The sequence below is a fragment of the Hirundo rustica genome, chromosome W, assembly GCF_015227805.2.
Source record: "Hirundo rustica isolate bHirRus1 chromosome W, bHirRus1.pri.v3, whole genome shotgun sequence".
Taxonomy (NCBI): domain Eukaryota; kingdom Metazoa; phylum Chordata; class Aves; order Passeriformes; family Hirundinidae; genus Hirundo; species Hirundo rustica.
Window position 1 is genome coordinate 28,223,807 of NC_053487.1, and position 16,566 is coordinate 28,240,372.

The 16,566-nt window shown below is 46.7% G+C and overlaps 1 protein-coding gene across 3 annotated transcripts in view; it reads right to left on the reverse strand.

Annotated features, from left to right (window-relative positions):
• The window catches only part of LOC120764858 (uncharacterized), a 43,207-nt gene extending 41,712 nt beyond the window's left edge, over nt 1–1,495 (reverse strand). For all 3 annotated transcript variants that reach the window (XM_058423918.1, XM_058423920.1, XM_058423919.1), the window contains exons 1-2: nt 1,369–1,495; nt 474–685 (exon numbers count right to left, since the gene is read on the reverse strand). The gene's annotated coding sequence lies outside the window, so the exon portion shown is untranslated. The remainder of the gene's footprint in view (nt 1–473; nt 686–1,368) is intronic.
• Nucleotides 1,496–16,566: the final 15,071 nt, after the last annotated feature.

Sequence of the window (16,566 nt, forward strand, 5' to 3'; positions counted from 1 at the left end):
CGCTGGAGCTAGATCGATCTGTTGCGATGGATCGAAGCTTCGCTCCGAGCGGAATCGAATGGGAATTTCCGCGGTCGCGGTTGAAACTGCCTGGTGTTTCTGGAAAAAATTTTCTGCCCTGGCTGTTGTTTCTGAAAGCAGCTTTGAGTCTGCTCGCTGCTTTGGGCGAACACTGGGAATCAGCGCCGCTGCCGCTGCCGCTGCCTCGGGCGCTCATGGGAGGGGACGGGTGAGGCGCCGCTTACTGTGAGAGGGAGGCGCCCAGAGGGAAACCTCCGCCCTGTTCCTGCCCCGTTCCCGCCCCTCCTGGCCCCGTGCCAGCGTCTGCCGCCGTCAAACCAGCGTGTCCCAGAAACCTCGCAGGTCTCCGCACGGCACGGTCCCCCTCCTCCTCCTTCAGCCCAACCCCCGTCCCGCTGAGCTCGGGTTGGAACCACCCCGCCTTCATTGCCTCCCCCCGCGCTGACTCTTACCGCTGCCCCGCCGCACGGTGGCTCTGCCCCCTCGGGCGTGCCGCTCCCCCCTCCGCCGCCTTCTCCATGACGCAGGGTGAAGAGGATGGTACAGAGCTCCCGAGCCGTGGCTTCGGACCCGCCCCTGTTGGATGGAGGGGGTCGAGGGGCGCCAGTGATGTAGATTTAGGGATTGTGTGTCTCGGGGTAGATTAAGGCATCTGAGACTGCCCCTGAGGTGGAGATTGGAGAGGGGAGGAAGGTGGAGTTAGGAGATCCGTTCCGCCAGACCCCGCCTCCCCAGTCCCCCCCCCCCCCCCCCCCCCTTCCCGGAGCGTCTGCGCAGGCGCAGTGGGACGAGCCTCAAAGTATGCCATGTCCCATTCTTCTTGATGTGAAGGATGTATAAGTAATTTCAATTTTCCAGGAGTTGGAGATTGGGATTGCTCTAATTCTGTTTGAGCCCCTTGGTGAGGGCCCTCCCCTGCTTCTGTCGGGATAAAACCTTCCCTTAACAGTGCAGTGGGTGTGGTCAAGTGCCTTGGCTCAGCGCCAGAAGGTGGAAGGGTAGCTGACCCCCACTTCGTGTCCTGCAGCATTTGAGGGTTTTCTGGGAATCTCTGGGACATTATCTTGAGTAATACTCGACCTGCAGATAAAAGCTTTAGCGCGCTCTTTGAGCATTGCGCGGTGATATAACTGCTTATTTATATCCCACCATAAATATGGCTTAAACAAATCCTGGGTCTCGACATCTGGGTATAAATTATGGACCCAGATTAACAAGGACTCCAGTTCCTGTCTGGAAACAGCGACTGGGTGGGCCGAAATTAAATTTTCCAGAGCAGAAAAAGTGTCTAACTGTGTCTGTGAAAGGGATCCCCCCATGTTTCTATATCTGACAGCTTACCCTGACCTATATAGGTCTCTGCCGCCCTCAGGTTCATTCCAGTCTGTTCCGTTCGTTGGCCAGCAGGTCATGGCAGACAATTTCCTGGGCCTTAGGTCCTCGTCTCCTTCCGTCTCAGAACCTGGAGCTTGGCAGCTCCAGAGGTCTTCCTATGTTTTTGCTCGAGCTTCAGAGAGAGTGTCCCGGTACTTTGCTTTTGAAGGTCTTTTGATGGTCTCTTGTTCATCTTTTGGTGGGCTGTTGGTGGTAGTTTGGCCGTTGGGTGCCCACCCAGGGACGCCAAATGTGAGAGTTGTGAGTTTTTTCTCACACAAAGTCCTGTACTGGGGTTAAAAGATGAGCAGAACTTGCAGCTTTTTGGTCTTTAGAGATGTTTATTCAGTTTTCTTATCTCAAGATCCGCACCTAGCTTAACCATGCTGGAAAACACAGCTGGTAAGAATGCCAGCCAGAGAATTCCAAGGTCTTTTAAAGGTTTCTAGTCCAATTAACTCTTAAAATGTACTATATTTACAGTTTTGTGCCAATAATCGCTACCTATTTTAAACACGCAATTTCTGCATTGTAGAATTCCCCATGAGACTAGACAGCCGCCGATGGCAAAAGCAAGAGTCTGGCTCTCTAGCACCAGGTGGGATATGACAGCTTTTATTCTCAAGTCCTGCTCTGCTTGCTGGAGACCTTTCCCAGTGACTCGCCGATGCCAGAGAGAGCTGGCCCCTCCCCCGCCGTGGCTTTTCTCCCCAGGGGGCAGGGCCCAGAGGCACCACCCAATAAGGGATACATGGGAGGGGAACAGTTAGGTTATATTTCAGTGTGGGGGATGGGCACTGATGGGCAAGGACAGATCACATGATACATAGGAAAAACATTACAAATCCGATGAAATATAAACCCAATTAATGCATCACAACACTGCATCAAACCCATTCTACCAATGTCTCTGTGCCACCATTACAGCAGAAAATGGAGTAGAAGAAGAAGAAGAAGAAGAAGAAGAAGAAGAGGAAGAAGAAGAAGGAAGATGAGACGCTGCCCAAAATCCTCCATCTTGCTCTCATCCATCTCCATACTAAAAACCCATGTTGGGGGTTAAGTTTTCCTGTGGAATTTTTCCCCCCATAAGTTGCTAGGAGACTAAATACTGATGCTTAAAGGGTGCTTGCCCCGTACAAAAGAAGTGGATCACTTAGTTTAGTGGGGGAGGGAAAGGCTCTCGGTGTTGGAAATTAACCATGTTGCTAGGAGAAGTACAAGGAAAGAATGTGCTGACAAACGAAGCATGAGGAACGGACCAAGACGTCGCGGTTAGGTGATCACGGTGGTCAAAGAAGAATAGAATTTATGGTGGGAGCCTTTTGTGTAAATAAAGATAGGGAAGCAGGTGTTGTGGGAACGGGATAAGGAGAAGTATAGCCTATAGAAATTAGAAGATTAATGTTAAACTGAAATGTCATGTATAGCACGTACGTTGATGATGTAATCTGTAAGAAACAGTATAAAACCTGTAAGAAAATGAAGGTCGGTGGGATTCTGATTTGGGACACTAGTCCCCGGGTCCCCGGGCCCGAATAAAGCACCGCATAAACTACTTTGTGGTTTGTGTTTCTCTTCGTTGGGCAACAGTTTTCTGGCGACCGCGGCAGGACTCCGAAGGTTGCTGGGGTGGTTCGCGAGGTGATCTACTCCACGCCGGCACCAGGTGATTTCTGGGGAGACATCAACCCGTGCCCGACCCCGCACCTGTTGGACAACTATGAGGTAAGCCCAAAGGTGCTTTATTCTTAAAGGATATTAGACGCCTGCCGATTAAGACGGACCTACGCTCCGCACGGTTGGGCTTGGACGTCCCAGGTTGGTGGAAAAAAATTGACCGTAAATCTTGACGAAAGTTGAGTAGGATCATACCTGCTAGCAGGATATAAGGTGGTAAAGGACATAAGGTGGCAAAAGATGCCATTTAAAGAGTTTAAAATGTCCTCGACAGGGATTGAAATCCCGGAGGACTCACCACTAGGTTGTTTAATAAGGAAATGGAAAGAAGGGAATTTTGGTCAAGAATTAGCTAAAGATAAGTTGATTGATTTTTGTAATCATGTTTGGCCACAATATGACACCGCGGGAATGCAGTGGCCTAGGAATGGGACGCTGAATCATGATATTATTACTCCAATGATGCATTATTTACAGGATAATGGTAAATGGGAAGAGATACCATATTTGGATCTGTTTTATTACTTGGGACGGAGGACGGATTGGCAGAAGGAATGTGGAATAATGGTTCTAACTGTGGCAAATGAGAAGTGTCGGGGTTGCGAGAATCGGGATCAAAAGGCGGACTATCTAGTTAAATATAAAGACCCTGAAGAGGATGTATGCCTACTGGTTTCCCCTAGTGCTCCCCCACCTGAAACCGCTTCGGAAGAAGAGGGAGAAGAGGGTGGGGAAACAAGGGAAAAAGGGGATGGCAAGAATAAACGGCATACCCCGATATCTAAATGAACAAGGGGTCACCTAGTCTCTAAGAAAGGGGGCCGGGAGGGGGGAACACACGTAATGGCCCCGCTGAGAGAGGCGGTGGGACCCCAGGGAGATCGAGTAATGGTGAAAGTTCCGTTTTCCCCGAATGACCTGATAATCTGGAAGCAATCTGCAGGATCTTATAGGGAGGATCCCGACTGTATGGCCAGGGTAGTAAAAATGGTAATAAAAACTCAGAACCCTGATTGGAATGATTTACAGGTTTTATTAGATACTTTGATGGACTCTACTGAAAAGGAAATGGTGTTGCGGGCTATGACGGAAAAGGCGAGAGAAATGATAAGGTTGTGGGTGGCGGATGGAACTCTGAATGAATTAGTACCAAGGGAAGACCCTGAATGGGACCCCAATACAGCACGGGGACACCAAGCATTGAAGGGATACCAGGAATTGTTAATTGAAGGAGTTAGAACAGGCATTCCAAAGACGGTAAATTGGTCCAAACTTTATTCAGTGAAACAAGAAAAGAATGACTCCCCTTCTGCTTTCTTAGAACGATTGAAGGAAACTGCGAGACAGTATACTAGTTTAGAAGTAGAGGGGGAAGCGGGAAGGTTACAATTGGCATTAATCTTTATGGGGCAGTCCCAGGAGGATATTAGAAAGAAATTGCAGAAGTTAGAAGGTGAGGATACCCGTAATTTAGAAAAATTGTTAGAAGTTGCCTGGAAGGTCTATAACAATGGGGAAAAGGAATTGGTTAGGAAGCAACAAGCTAGCATGTTGGCAGTACTCCAGCAAGCTGTGGGGAGAGGTAATGGAAGGGGGCGTGCTCGAGGCAGAGGAGGATTTGGTAGGGGTCGTGGCGGGGGCCAGGTGAGATTGGGATATGACCAATGCGCCCTTTGTAAAAATAAGGGACATTGGAAAAATGAGTGCCCATTGAATAGTGGGATTGGAATTCCGAGGCAGTTTGGGAATTCGTCGGCAGAGGTCGCCCAGGCGCTGGTAATGGGGGAATATCAGAATCAGAGCTGACTAGACCGGGATCTCAAGGTTATTATGGAAGTAGAGGGAGAACCGTTAGAATTTAGAATAGATACAGGTGCCACATATTCTGCAATGAATACACGGGTAGGGTCATTAAGTGACACAAAGATACAAGTAGTGGGGGTTACTGGAAAAATTGAAGAAAGAGAATTTCTTTGGCCAGTAGATATAAAGTTTGGGGGAAAGGAATTTGATCATCAATTTTTGTACATGCCAAATAGCCCTGAATCATTGATAGGACGAGACCTATTGTCGATGTTACAGGCCAGAATTATTTTTGAAGGAGGTAGGGTCAAGTTAGAAATTCCGGAAGAAAATATTGCTAAAATGTTCATTATTAAGGAGGTAGAGCCCCAACCCATTAGAGAAGAAATTGAGCAAGCTGTAGTTCCCTGGGTATGGGAAACTGGGACCCCCGGAAAGTCAAAGGCAGCACAGCCAGTAGGAGTAGAACTAAAAGAGTGGAAAGAACCAGTACGACTAAAGCAGTATGCAATCAAACCTGAAGTCAGGCGAGAGATAGCCCCAATTATTGATCAATACCTAAATTTAGGCATTTTGCAGGAGTGTGAATCCGAATATAATACTCCTATTTTTCCAGTTAAAAAGCCTAATGGAAAGTATAGGTTAGTGCAGGATTTAAGAGCAATAAATGAGATAACCAAAGATATTCATCCCGTAGTTGCTAATCCTTATACCTTGTTGACATCTGTATCAGAGAAATTTGAATGGTTTACCGTGATTGATTTAAAAGATGCCTTTTTCTGCATCCCACTGGCACTTGAAAGTAGGAAATATTTTGCATTCGAATGGGAAAATCCAGACACAGGACGAAGAAGGCAGCTGACTTGGAGCCGACTACCACAGGGATTCAAGAACTCCCCTACCATTTTTGGAAACCAATTAGCTTGGGAACTAGAAGAGTGGAAGACAACCCAGGTAACAGTACCAAGCATGTTCTATGTGGTTCTCCAATATGTGGATGATATTTTCCTAGCAGCTACGGAACGAGACATCTGCTCCCAATTAACCATAAGCCTTCTGAACATGCTGGGACAAGGAGGATATCGAGTTTGGCGAGACAAAGCACAGCTGGTAAGAACAGAGGTTGTCTATTTGGGGTGTGAAATCTCTAAGGGGGTACGGAAATTGGGGACTAACCGCATAGCGGCTATCTGCGCCATACCTGTCCCCCGAAACCATCAGGAACTCCGATCTTTCCTCGGAATGGTGGGGTGGTGTCGGCTGTGGATTCTGAACTTTGGACTGCTGGCATGGCCCCTATATGAGGCCCTCAAAGAAGTGCATTGGACTTGGGGACGTGCACAGGAAAAAGCCTTCCTAGAACTAAAGCAGGCCTTAAAGGAAGCCCCTGCGCTGGGATTGCCAGATTTGAGCAAAGATTTCCAGTTATATGTTACTGAAAGACACAGATTGGCATTAGGGGTACTAACACAGAAAATAGGGCCATGAAAGCGGCCTGTGGGGTATTTCTCTAAACAATTGGACACCGTTAGTGCCGGCTGGCCAGGATGCCTGCGAGCGGTAGCGGCAACGGTGCTGCTAATACAAGAAGCAAGGAAGCTGACTTTGGGAAGGAAGCTGGAAGTATATGTGCCCCATATGGTAATTGCAGTCTTAGAGCAAAAGGGAGGTCACTGGCTCTCATCCAGCCGCCTGTTGCAATATCAGGCGTTGCTGCGGGAACAAGATGATATAGAACTGAAAATAACACCCCATTTAAACCCAGCAGAATTCCTCAGGTCGAACCGAGAGGAAGGGGAACTCGTCCATGACTGTGTGGAGATAATTGAGCAGGTCTATGCAAGCAGAGAAGATTTGAAGGATGCACCGATCGATAGCCCAGACTGGGAGTTGTTCACCGACGGGTCCAGTTTTGTCGAGAACGGCACCAGGTATGCAGGTTATGCGGTAGTCACAACTCTTCAAGTAATAGAAGCAAAGGCTCTTCCCCCTGGAACCTCGGCTCAAAAAGCAGAAATTAGAGCCTTAACTCGAGCCCTCGAATTGAGCAAAGGAAAGAGGGTCAATGTTTGGACTGATTCAAAATATGCCTTTGGGGTGGTGCATGTACATGGAGCTCTGTGGAAAGAGCGGGGATTGTTAACGTCTCAAGGGTCAACAATAAAACATAGGGACGAGATCCTACTCCTGTTAGAGGCTGTAAGAGAACCCGAGGCAGTAGCAGTAATGCATGTGCCAGGACACCAAAGAGAAGATGGAAAGATATACCAAGGTAATCGATTGGCAGATAAAACGGCTAAAAGAGTAGCGAAGGAAATAAGGATTCAATCAGCTCTTATTCCAGCTAAGGGAAATCCGGCAGATTCCTACATGAAAGATGAGCCTCCATACCTACCAGATGACGTGAAGTTGGCCCACCTGGTGAAAGCTCAGAAGAATAACAAAGGGTGGTATGTAACAGCAACCGGGCAGGTGGTAGTACCTGCAAAGATAATGCGAGAAATCTTGGAGACTGAACATTACAAGTGCCACTGGGGAGCGGAGGCCTTGGTAAAATTTTTAAAGAATGAGGTAATCTCTAATCAGATGTTAACAATGGCAAAGCGGGTTAATGCAACGTGTCCCACTTGTGTGAAAAATAATCCCCTAGTGCGAAAACAGGTTCAAATGGGAGGGTTAAAGGTAGGCCCACAGCCTGGAGACTACTGGCAAATAGACTTTTCGGAGCTGCCTAAAGCCCAAGGTAATAAATACCTTTTAGTGTATGTATGTACTTTTTCAGGATGGCCGGAGGCGTTTCCCTGTCGCACGAATCAGGCAAAGGAAGTGGTTAAAACCCTTTTGAAAGAGATAATCCCCCGGTTTGGAATCCCGTTAGGAATGTCATCAGATAGGGGACCGCATTTTGTGGCAGGAATCATTCAAGGTGTAGCCAAGGCATTAGGGATTAGATGGGATTTACACACTCCGTGGAGACCACAGTCTAGTGGCCAGGTAGAAAGGATGAATCAGACATTGAAAAATCAATTGAAAAAGATTTGCCAGGAAGCCAAAGTTCAGTGGCCCCAAGCTCTGCCAATAGCATTATTGCGCATCCGAATAAAACCCAGGGAGAGGATAGGAGTCAGTCCGTATGAAGTATTGTATGGTAAAGCTTATCATGCTGCCACCTATCAGGGGGACCCCCATTTAACAGGAGACCAGGTATTATTAAATTATGTGTTATCTTTGAATAAGACTCTTGCAGCTGTACGGGGAGCCTTGCAGTGGAACCGCCCGCTACCACCAGAGAACCCAGTTCATGACATCTCGCCGGGAGACCATGTGTACGTGAAAAATTGGAGCATGGAGCCTCTAAAGGAGTCATGGAATGGCCCCTACCAAGTGCTGATGACCACGTATACCGCCGTCAAGGTCGCTGGGATTGATAACTGGATACACTACACCAGGGTGAAGAAAGTACCGACGAGATGGGAGGTGCAGCCAATAACGGACACCCGGATGGCATTCCGAACAAAGCCCTGATCATCTTGATACTGATTGTTTTTCAGTTAGTAGCCTCAGCAGTTATAATTCATGTACCAGACCCTTTAGTCTTAGTACCAGAAAGTGGAAATGTTGAATTAACCTGTTTGTTTTCTGACAACCAGAAAGCTGGATCCCATGAAATTAATGTGAGATGGAGAAAAGGCCTTGACATTGTAAGTAAAGGAATAATGACACTTTGGGATGACCATCAGCAATCAGGAAACACTACCTTAAGGATTCCTAAAATCACAACTTCTGGAGAAGGTAGATACACCTGTATAGTATGGATAAAAGATAGTTTTGATTATGGGGATTTCGAGTTGGAAATTATGAATGAAAACTATACCAGTGCAGGTTCGGTAATAGTAGCACCCTTGAGAACAAGCCAGGATATTTGGTTGGGCCCGCCATTGAGAATTAGTTGTCAATACACCTTGAAGAATAATTGCAAAAGAGGAATAAGGATTAGCTGGTGGAAAGAGAGAGAGATGGAATGGGAACAATTGAAAGAAAGAAGTAGTGAGTAGAAGAAAGAGTCTAAAGGGGTCGGGTGGTATAATATCACATCTTTTGCTTCAACAACTATGGCAGGGAATTATCTGTGTATAGTTAAGTGTGGATTAGATGGAGGATTTGGACTTCGGGAAGTGGTCGCTAGAACAAACCCGGATCAGGGAATAGGAGCAACTGAAAGAACAATCTTAGCAGTAGAAAAGGAAAATATTGCTTTACATTGTACAATATCCCAAAATTACACTGAGAATGGGTGGTGGCATGAAACAAGGATTAGGCCGGGATCAAAGTATAAAATCACAGCAGGGAGAAAGGAAATAGCATTGCAAATTACTAATGTACAGAAAGAGGATGACGAAGGAGAATATTGGTGTTCGATAGCCCGAGATAATTGGTGGGGTCACAGTCAGGTAACGTTAAGAGTAAGGGACATACGAGTTACCAGACAAGTCCCAGAGAAAAATCAAACCCTAAAAATAAGAGAAGGACAGGAAAATTTAATAGTAGGACTAATTCGAGACTTCAGAAGAATGCAAAATACAACTTCAATAACAGCCTGCCTGCCTCTTCCCCAAGCGGCTGGAGACCCAATCCCGTGGGGAATTATACCCATAAGGGAGATACAAAAAGATGCTGAGCATAATTGAGTAGGAGCCCTGTTGAGCTCCTTAGGGATCCAGGTTTCCGGTTGGGTATCATCTATAGTACAATATGTAATAATGTTTGTAATCGTGATAATTGTAGTGATCATTGTATATAGATGTCTTTTAGGAATGATTCTGAAAGAAGGGGCTCATACCAAAAAGGTAATACAAGCAGTTTCCCGAAGAGAAGTGATACAACCTCGTGTAGCTGAGACTCAAACCTAAGAAATTGAGCATCCTTGCAACGGAATTGAAGAATGCTCAAGAGGGGGGACTTGTTGGAAATTAACCATGTTGCTAGGAGAAGTACAAGGAAAGAATGTGCTGACAAACGAAGCATGAGGAACGGACCAAGACGTCGCGGTTAGGTGATCACGGTGGTCAAAGAAGAATAGAATTTATAGTGGGAGCCTTTTGTGTAAATAAAGATAGGGAAGCAGGTGTTGTGGGAACGGGATAAGGAGAAGTATAGCCTATAGAAATTAGAAGATTAATGTTAAACTGAAATGTCATGTATAGCACGTACGTTGATGATGTAATGTGTAAGAAATAGTATAAAACCTGTAAGAAAATGAGGGTCGGTGGGATTCTGATTTGGGACGCTAGTCCCCGGGTCCCCAGGCCCGAATAAAGCACCGCATAAACTACTTTGTGGTTTGTGTTTCTCTTCGTTGGGCAACACCGGGAGCTGAGGGTGGTGGTTTTCGCTGCTCTCGGTTTTCCGGGGAGGACGGTCGAGCGACAGCTGGCTGCGTGTAGTCCATGGTTAACGGAGGGGTTCAGTCCTGAGAATTCTATCATCTGCTGGAGCACCCGGGAGTTCAGAGCTCTTCGCCTGCCCTGCTGGATCTGGGTCAGTCTGGGTCCAGCCACCGTAGCTTCTTCAGCACTGCTCACTTTGCCTGCTGGGATACCACCCTGCCTGCCGGGACAACCCACCATTTTCAGCCATCAGCCCCAAGTTTCCACCGTTTTGGCTTAGTGCTCTTGGGGTCCCAAGAGATCAGACTGCCCGGGACTTGTGAGACAAAGCCCCTCGGGGTTCTTGGTTCTGTTTTATTATTATTATAATTGCTGTTGTTGTTTGTCTGTCCTGTTATATTTACTGGTAAAGGACTGTTATTCCTTTCCCCATAGCTCTGACTGAAAAGTTTTTTTTAATCTTCCAAATTATAATAACACGGAGGGAAGGGATTGGAATTCCCCATTCCTAGAGAGGCCCTGCCTCTCTCTAGCAGATACCTGTCTTTTCAAACCAAGACAACCCAAAACTACAAATTTTCACCCTGTGACAAACTAAACTACTATTTATTTCAAATCTTTGTTGCTTTTAATTAATCTCTAAGTGTTGGAAGTTTTTCCCATGGACTAAGGTCAAAGGCAATGCTTTCCTGGGGTCCCAGCCAGGGTCTCGGACCCCCCAGGGCAGTTTGAGGGATTTTCCACGAGCCCTGGACTCCAACAATCTGAGCAAACATCCCAGGGGGAAAGCTTGTCTCTTGAATTGACCTGTGCACTGGGAAAGCTGTCTTTGCAGGTCAGGGGCTGACCTGGCCCGTCAATCACTGCCTGGAACAGTCTTGTTCCATTCTGGTGAAGGTGGGAGAGCAGTCCCAGGTGGTCTGCAGAGGAGCCCTGTTGAACCCTCAGCCACATCTGTGAGGGCTGTCAGGACCTTCTTCACACACTGGAGGAAGGTGATGCCTGTGTTTATGCATCCTGCAGCCTGTCAGTGAAAATTTCAGTTCAATGGCAGCTGGTGGCGGAGGCTGCTGGAGGCTCCTTCCCCAGGATCGTTCCTCCTGATCCTGCCATCCTTCCAGGAGGGACATTGTCACTGGCAGCCTGGCACTCTGCTGCCCCAGGTAGTCCCTGATGTGTGCTCAGCTCAGCTCTGAGACACAAGCAGCAGCACATCTGCATCCCAGTACACCCTGCCTGTGACACAGCGTGTGTCAGAGCTGTGCTGTCCTGGGACCGAGCCGTGCCAGCGGGCTCGTGCTGCCCAGCTCTGCAAGGTGCATGGGCCGGGAAAGCAGCCCTGAGCCCTGGAAACACTTCACATGAAGTCAGTAGCGGGGTGGTTTTCTTGTGACACCTGCAACAGTGTTAGAACTTGAACTGTACGTTAGTCACCTCTGTTCCTGTGATTACTGATAGGCACTGCCTTTGTGGTCCAGGGGAAGGCAAATCACGAAAACCCTTCCCTTGGCAGGGCCTTTTCAGGAAAAGAAGAGAAACTGGCTACTCTACCTTGCCAGCCTGACATAAAGTTCTGTCTAACTGCCATATTCAACTGTTGGTGACTACAAGGATTATTTGTAAATAAATTGTAAATAGCAACAGCAGAAGTTAATACTGCCCCGTAAATACAGCACTTTCAGTAACCCCTTGTCTCAGTCTGGTGGAGTTCCCTGTGATGTGGGTTCTGTGGTGTAGAGGGTAAAGTGGGGACCAAAACCAAGATGGTGGTGATGTGGTACCCTCCCATGAATTTCGGGTTTGTTGGAAAGTGCTGGAGCCCCAAATGTGCTGAGAAGCAGGAAGCAGTGCCTCAGCAACTGCTCTGGAGAGACATATTTTCTATCTCCTGTGTGTAGTATCAACAGCATTTTCTACAGGGAGCCAGCTGAGTGACACAACCCTGCTTTGCATTTCAGCATTTGGATATTATCTAGCATGTCCTTCTTTTCCAGTTTCCAGAGAAGCTGACTCAGGAGTGTCAGGGTAGGCAAAATGTTGTGCCTGGTCCCACCAGCACTGTTGTGGTTCCTCAGCCTGGGCTGTGGCTGCATTGCTGTAGAGTGGCATGTGAGTTCTGCATTTCTGCAGCTCTTGATGTTGTTCACTCAGACACCCACATCTGCCACCATGGTCACCAGCAGCTCTCTCCACAGCCTGGGTCCTTCTGAGCCTGAAGGGTGGAGAGAGAAAGAGATGGGGGGAGGGAGGGAGTCTGCACTTGGCTGAGCTTTGCCAAAGCTGACGATTGTTTGTATGCTGTCAGGAGGAGATGAAGAGATGTTTCAGCAAGTGCCTGTGGGAACACACCTTCCACCTCCTCACACTGATGTTGCTTTGCACAATTGGTTTCCTGATGCCTGTTATCACTACCAAAATTTACATGTGTGGGGTGGAAGTTGAAGAGTGAGCCTACTGCTCTTTTGTGAGGAGCACTACTTGGTCAGTGTTAAAAACACTGCCAAGTCCTCCTGTGTACAGGACACCATCAATCTATCCAGGCAGCAGGAAGACCTGGAGCAGAGCCTGTAAGATGGGTCCATGTGCTGAGGCTGTCAGCCCCTCTAGTTCCATCCATGGCTCTGCTGTGCTTTCTCCAATGTCAAATTTCACTTTCTGCACACTGGCTGGGGTTAGCCAGCAACTACACTCTATATTATAGCCCCTCCTGGCTCCACTCTACTCCCAGAAGAGGATGGGGAGGGTGATGTTGACTCAAATCCCCTGAGAGCCCTTGAATTGCCCCACATTCATGGGCAGGGCAGGAGGTTTTCCACACCAAGCTGTTGTTGAGATGTACAGGCATCTCTGCTGCTGCACATCCACTGTTGTGTTTTATTAATAAAACCTAAACTGCGTGTCTTCCCTATATACATTAGTGTTTCCAGGGGAGTGGGAACCATTGTGGATTTCATAATCATTTCCAGGATTCTGATGGAGACACCCTTTGGGAAGCAGCCTTCCCAGCACCTGCAGTGAGGATGCCCCATGCTCCGAGGGACAGGACAGGGAAGGTGAGTCTGGTCCTGGGGTGCTACGTACATCAGGGAGCTGTGGGGTGGCAAAACCCATCAGCAACCAGGCCTGACAAAGGAAAATAACTTAAACAAGAGACAGAGATTTGTGATGTATGAAAAACATGGCAGCTCTTTGTTCTACACTAACCCAAACTTATAGAAGAAGGAGCCAGCAAGTGGTTTTTGAGAGCATCTCACATTGGAATTTGAACACTGATTTAGGGAAGTAAGGGGAATTAATTGCAAGTGATCCAGGTTAATGGGTGTTTCACAAGGCAAATGGAATGGATCACATCCTGTGGGGTGCCTGCAGGTGATTCTCATTCCCCACCAACTCATCTGTAAATCCCATCACCTGTCCTGGGGCATATAAGCAGCCAGAGACGATGGGGGGTTTCCTGGGGGGTATAGAACCTAGGGTTTGGGCTGGTGAGGGGCTTTCACATGGAGCTCTCCCCTCTCTGCTTTGTGACAAAGGTACAAAAATTAATTAAAATAAGTCTCTTACCCCACCACAGCAGTGGCTGTGGGGGAAAGGTGAGCAGCCACTGCTCCTTGGCTTTGCTGTGTCTTGGGAGGCACTTCTGAGGTGTGGGGCTCTTTCCAATGTTATGCTGTTGTCTGAAAGCTGCCTGTAGTATGTACAGACTTAAACATGTATAAAAAAGGTAAATGGATTTTAAACCTTGGAATGGGTGTCAGGGTTGATAAAAGCCTGGGGTGGGTGTTTTTTTGAACTTGAGAAGCTGGTTGTTATGTACACTTTCTCCTGCTTGCAGGTTCTACCCTCTGACTAACTTGGGTGGGCTGGGTGCCAGCATGCTCTTGTGGAAGTTTCCCAGCTGAAAAGGTGAGTGTTGGAAAGTTGCTCAATTTTTTTTTAGATGAGCACACCAGAGTCCAGGTGATTTTCAAAAGATTATTCAAAATATTGCAATATGTGTGATAGCAGGCAGCTCTCAACATGCTGAATAATGAGTAATCATGAACAGTGTTTCTTTTGGAGGTTTTGTTATCTGTTGTAGACCCTCTGTTGTGTTATGCTAAAAATGAGATCTGGAGTGTTTGCTGTCATTTATGCTGAAAAGTGTTAGAAAAAACAAGGCTGAATTTGTTGAGAGTAACTCCCTAAGCTTCTTTTGATTGTCATGGAAGAGCCTATTAAGACTTTGTAAGAAAGGAGAAGACAATGGACTGGAAAATGAGAAACTATGAAAACTTTCCCTTTCTGGGTTAAATGAGCCTTGTTGGAGACATTGTTGCTGGAAGAAGGGTATAATCAAATTTATTTAGATGTGTTTGTCTTGGGGCACCAGGAAATATGCTGGAGTCTGAGGTATATAGATTTGTCACATCATGTACCAAATATATTTGCTGGGTTTTCTTCCTTTGAGAAAGAAAAAGCCTTCTTTTTCAAAAGGGACATTTTGGTATTCTCTTTCATAAATTATCACTCTGTAAGTTGCTGCATATTTGAAAAGTTATTTCACACTATAAGGAGAAAGTGCCTCTTGAGAAAGACTATCAGTGTATTAATTAAATGGCTTTTGCTACAGGATATCTCTGGATGTGGGGTCAAGAGCAAATTTATTAACTAAAGTTTTTCATTTGAAACTCAATTGTAGTAATCAGAGCTCCAACCTTGTCTGTGAGAGAACTTTCACCTTCCTACACTGCACTTATATTTCAGTGCAGCTGAGTTTAGCAAGACTGTAGCCCAAATACCTTAACTGGTGGCATAAATCTAGCTTGCTACCCAAGCTCTCATCTGATTAGCCCTTACACCCCCCCTTCCATGCATAGTACATGTCCTAGGGTAACTTAATGATGCTTGTATCCCCAATCGTCTGTTCTGTTTGTGCTGTATATTGAGTCCTGTGCCTTTAAGACTGGTTCTAAGAGCAAGGAGAAGCGCGGAGTTTGTTTTGAGAAAACTGCCTGACTCCTCCACATTCTTCTGCGGACGGGGTGTTCGGCAGAGGCTTGGAGAGACGGCAGGACAGAGATTTTTTTTTTTGCTTTTAGTTAGTTTCAGCTAGCTAGGGCAGAGAAGTTCCCTGGACTGTTTTTTTTCCTTTTTCTTGGAACTGTTTAAACCTGCTCTGGACTGAAAACCCAGGGGAGCCCTGGGGGCTGCACCTGCGGCCCACCGGGGCCTGGACCTCAGCATTTTCCAGCAGCGCCGGAGGGACTGGGACTGAGGAGAGTCCGAGAGAGAGCCGAGCTACACCCACGGCAAGGACTTTCTCAATTTGCCATCTCACTTCAGAAGGAGAGGTTTTATTGTTTCATATTATTCCTTCTTTATACTTGTATGCACTTCATTTGTTTAGTAAAATAGTTTTTTCCACTTTTCTCCAAAGAGGTTTTTTTTTTACCAGACCGGTTGGAGGGAGGGGCCACTTGGGCTTGCTTCCTTAGAGGGATCCTCTACAGGGGTTTTCTCCCAAATTTGTCCCAAACCAGGACATACTTCTAACTGGTGCCCACTGCGGGGCACGAGAGAGTGGAAAAAACTTGTATTGATTATTATTAACTGCATTTTTTGGTTGTCCTTTGGGTGGGGATTAAACAGTCAGTGGCCATGTTTCTTCTTGAATTCCTAATGTCTCTTAGAATGGAGTCTTTTCTGCATTTCTGTTCCCTAGGCTTTTTTGAGGTCTTAATACCTTTCTGGTCCCTAAGTTTGTTCTCTTACCCAGAAATAGCTCCAATATTATCCCTAACATACAGCTTTTACACTAGGGATGCACAAATTAGAATAGTTATTTTGCTGGGTTCGGTGATTATAGTTTACAAGAAGCTTATAAAGATACTGGAGTTTGTTCTGAGTATGTTCAGTTTATAGTTTTTTCATCCTACCCTGCGTCCTAGTTCCAGCAGCATGTTTTGGGGATTTATCAACAATTGCACCCAGTTTGTTAGAGGAGGAGTAAGAGATGAGGCTCTTCAGCCTCTTCTTTCCTTCTTCTCTTTTGAGTCAGTTACATCACTTTTGGAGAATGTTCAGGGTCTCCTGAATGTTAAAGACACCACCTTCCTGGTATTTCACCTGGTGAGCTTCCTCTATATGGTTTATAGCTTTTCTAGAATGAAGTGACTCCACCATTGAGTGCTGCTGTGCCGGACATGCTGGAACTCCAGTATGAGCTGGAGTCCAAGGCAGCAAAGTGGTACGCCACAATTGACATTGCTAATGCATTTTTCTCCATTCCTCTGGCTGCAGAATGCAGGCCTCAGTTTGC